We start from the raw sequence: 4751 nt of genomic DNA, 5'->3' as shown, positions 1-4751 counted from the left end.
TGGCTCCGATTTCCTGTGAATGACTTTGCTGCCACCTATCGCTCGATCGCTGCCAATGATTATACCAGTTTGAGTTTAGTGCAGGAGGGAAGACGCGTTTACGGGATTTGCGGTCGGATTTATTTACCAAAAAAGACGGGGATGGTGAAAAATCCAAGCGTCCCACAAAGAACAAGTACAGCAAACGAGCCACGCCCCCTCAGCAGGCCAGTGGTCAGGGTGTGGTAGGTAGCCACTGCTGCATTTTGAAGCACGCCGTCACACATATTTAACTAAAGCATTGAGCGGTTGCCACTGTCATTAACAGACAGCACGTTTTCAAAAGAAATGGGCAGTAGATGTGCACAGACATGTAGTGTAACTGTTAACACAACACACACATGACAATGTGCGGAAATCAAGTTCCAGTCAATATGTATTATTTGCATATCACAAAGTAAAGTATCTTGTTTCAGTCCTTTTAAAATGTTTTTTCCATCACAGTTCAGGATTACAAATGAAAGTGCTTCATTCGTACTTTCTTAACTGCTGACATATTTTGAAAATACGTGTATAGTTTGAGTCTTGTGTGTCAAAAGAATAACACCGTGCAGCCTTTCCTTTCGACTCAGCAGGAGTGTCAAATAGTTCACATTACAAAACCCTCTAACTTTTCAGTCAGAGAAATGTAAACACCAGCCTCCAGCCTATAAGAATAAGCATCGGTTTATCAGAAGACGGCGTCTGACATTTGACCTCTGAGGCAAGATACCATTAATGGCGTCTTTAGTGCTCATTCGCCTTCTGAACTCCAGCATGGGTATTTTGGGGGTGCCGCAGCACCCCTCAAATCCCTTCTTCAAGTGCCTGTGTCACAGTTTTTATCTCTTGGATGTGATATTCGCATGTGACTCTAATTCTTAAATCTATATCAGCCACCCCAGGGTGTCCAGTTAACAGTGAATATAAGGCCCAAAGGCATGTGTGTGTGTAAACCTGAAACTTAAAGTGCATTTTTCAAAGTTTTTGCAAATTACAGACAAGTTTGATTTGTCTGTAATTTGCGGTCCCAAATACCAAAATCGCTATTTGTAAGTGCTGTAAGCATTGCATTTAAGGAATTGCAAATTGCGATTCCTTAAATGCAATCGCAATTTAGGAATTCACAAATAATTGCGAATTCTTAAATTGCACTTAGGAAACTCTTTCATGCATCTCCAAAGGCCAACTTGCGATTGCAAACGGCTGATTTTTGTGAATCGCAGCGTTTTCGATCGCAAAAACCTTTGATGCATGTGCCCCTAAGTCCTTTTTCATTTTGGTTTTCCTCTTTGGGACACCCTAACTGTACCATGTATGACCAGATGCGGGTCCCATGGCTCACTATGACAATGGACTCAAGATGAACTGCACTAATGGTGCCCAGAAAATCCTAAACCTATTTATAGTGGCTTTGGGGTAGTGTCAACATTGATTTGTATATGGTTTGTTCCTGTCTGTAGCGGCACTATAAGCAATTGAACAAAAGAACAACAAGTGGCCATGCACAATTACCTTGCTCACTGTGCCACTGGACTCAAGCTAGCCTGGCTGATAAAGGGTAATACCCAGAAACCGGTCCCAGGATGCTTGTTTCCGGTCCAGGGTGGACCTGGCTTTGCAGTTCAGTCTGGACTGTTCCCATGAGGCACAGGGTCAAGACTGATTTGCATATGGCTATGTCTAAATTGGGGCAAACGAACAATGGATTTAACATAGATCTCTTGACTGGGGGTGAATGTATGATTTATTCAGCATTCCGCCCATCATTTGTTTGTGTAGCACATGCACAATTACCAGCAGATGACATTAATTTGAGCATTGCAGCCAGCCATCACTTTTTTGTTTTGGTACAATCAGGCACAGCACATCCAGACTACAGTTTGAGTGCCGCCAGGGACAAACATCGGGTGGGTCATCATGGAATGATTAGGCCACTTGTAAGAGTCAAAATTCAGCTTTATTGGAACAAGTATGCAGTTGAACCTCATGGTTAAAGTGCAATATATAGCAAACCCCACCTCACTAATAAAAGAAAACAACCTACTTCTACCCACCCTAAAACCTTTCCCAAACATGAACAATCCACTCAAACATTCAGCACCATCCCCTTTCATTTCATTCACTGTCGTTCCACACCTGACCCAAGCATTACTCCCCTGTACTCCATCAGGGGAAACATCCTTTACAACGCAACTTTTACTCCGCACTACCATTACGACGCAGCTATTACAACGCAAGTCGTTACAACGACTTGTGCTGGAGGGTGCTGTAGGATAGGGAATAGTTTAATTTTCTATCCAACACCTTGCCTACTATCCACGGGGACTGGAGTTGGAATAGAAAATTAAACTATTCCACTATCCAGCGCCCCCCAACGCAAGTCAATGTAACGACTTGCGTTGTAAAAACTACGTTGTAATGGCATGTGGAGTAAAAGCATGCGTTGTGATGACGTACATCCCTCCATCAGCCAGTGTAGCCCTGGCAAGGCTTCGACTCTTCCAGCCTAGAACCTGAGCCCTATGTCTGCCTTCCACCTGTCCTAACATCAGTGACAAAGGAAAGGCCACCCCCTGTCTGTATATTAAGAGGGGGTGAGGAGGAGGAAGAGACCCAATGAACCGCTACCTACACTATCTGACAGGATGTATGACGGTACCACGCGTACTTTTACAACGCGTACCATTACCACGCTACTTTTACCACGCAAGTCGTTACAATGACTTGCGTGGGGGGGCGCTGGATAGTAAATTATTTAATTTACTATTCCAACTCCAGTCCCCGTGGACTCTAGGGAAAGGAGTTGGATAGTAAATTAAAGTATTTACTATCCTGGAGCGCCCCCCAGCGCATTTTGTTGTAACGACCTGCGTGCTAAAAGTAGCGTGGTAACGTTACCGCGTTGTAAAATATGCGTGGTAACCGTTGTATACCATCTGACAATGTGCCAATAATGTCGCGCTATCCCTGTTACCTAAACCCCACCCCTCTATCTGAACTGGCAAATCACCCTGCCCTCTAGGCCTAGACCAGTCCATCTGCCTGAAGCATCCTGGGAGTGGACGCCCCGTAGGCTGCCACCACCAGGAAGCACTCAGACCAAACCTTGATGCATGAAAGTATAGAGAAACAGTGTAATACCCGCCTTTAAGTGGACCGAGTGTAAGGTTCTTCACTGCATAAATGATGAATGCCTCAGAGTCCAGCAGGGTTCAAACTAAACAAAGTTTAATTTCAGGCTACAAATAAGGCCTAAGACAGCACAATGACGCTCCTTCACAGCTGCTCCAAGCACCAGCTACCAATGGCCAAAGGCCGGAACTTCCATGAAGGAACCTCCGTGACAGTACTCCAAAGTTCTTTAACCCCTAGTGTGCGCGCGTCGGCCAACGGCCGTCGCAAGCAATACCGGTAGTGCTGCGCACGTCCGTTGGCCAACGTGGCCCGCCCACTTAATAGAACTCCCGCCCCGGAATTTGCGCTGCGGTAAAGGAGTTTAAGTACAAGCACAAATCATATCACTGGGTCCCTCTGTGTCTCAGACCCAGGGCTTTCAAGTTAGTCCCTCTTGAGCCCTATATTTATGTCCTTAACTTTACTGACAAAAACACTGATTAATTTTTGAGCAATTAATGTAAAAAACGTTAAGGAAATCCATGTCAGCGATTTATTTCTGATTTATATTTAATATGTTTTATATTTAATCTTGCAGTCCCAAGACTGTGAGCTATTGTCAGGGTGCTCGTTTCTGGATTTTTTGTCGTGTGACATATTGTTCTTGTAAAGCGCATACTTTGAAGTGAGCTGCCTCCAGCTGTTAATAATGGGCCATGACCGAGAGCTCTGGATTTGAGGCTGAAGGCTCTGCCAGTTCCTCACAGTGCCTCTCTGTGGGTCAAAAAAGCGTTCACAATACATGGTCAATGCAACCCTTGTCCTTCTTGCAGAGCGCACAAAGCAGGGGTCATGTATTCCAGTTGCCATTGTGAGTCTGCGCAAATGTGTGTGAAGGAGCTACAAAACTGTCTTAACATAGACAAGGTGAAAGTAAAAGACAAGGCAGTGCATACTAATGAACTGGCGTGTTGTGTGTTTAGGGGTTGTTGAAGTCAAGGAGGTGCAAAAAAGTGTGTTCCGGAGAAAGTATGAAAGAGGGTGCTGAATAGGAAAGAGACGAGCCATAGATATGCAATGCAGATGGACAGGAATTGGGGAGAAAAAGGGAGCACATGTCTAATATAACGTGAACATAACAGGGGTGATTGAGACACTGTGAAAAAATGAAATAAAAAAAATGAAATACCAGTATTTGTAAAGCGCACAGCTACCTCCGAAGTGGTGTCCCGGCGCAGGCCGTCTATGAAGACTAAGCGAGCTATTGCCCAGAGTCGCATGGTGCTGGGCTGACCTGCTGCCGGCGATCGAACCGTGAACCCCGTAGTCCGGAGTCAGGCACCCTGCCGCTACGCCACACCTCTTCCTTACACTACCATTCACTCCTCCTTCCATAGGCCTCAGTAATGTTTAATTCACGGTTTCAGAACTGAAACATTTTCAATATTAATTATTTACAACAAAATTATTGTTGTTGCTCATTTATCTTAAACAGCTAATCACCATTGCCAAAGTCAATAGTCCAGGCTGGTTTAAGGTCTGTGTCAGTTGTTGTGTTATGTATCTGGATGCAGTAACAGAGAGCTCAGAGTGGAACCAACACACTGGCCGGGTGG

The sequence above is a fragment of the Lissotriton vulgaris genome, unplaced genomic scaffold, assembly GCF_964263255.1.
Source record: "Lissotriton vulgaris unplaced genomic scaffold, aLisVul1.2 SCAFFOLD_2799, whole genome shotgun sequence".
Classification (NCBI taxonomy): domain Eukaryota; kingdom Metazoa; phylum Chordata; class Amphibia; order Caudata; family Salamandridae; genus Lissotriton; species Lissotriton vulgaris.
The sequence above is the reverse complement of the archived record's forward strand: the minus strand, read 5'-3'. Positions refer to the sequence as shown.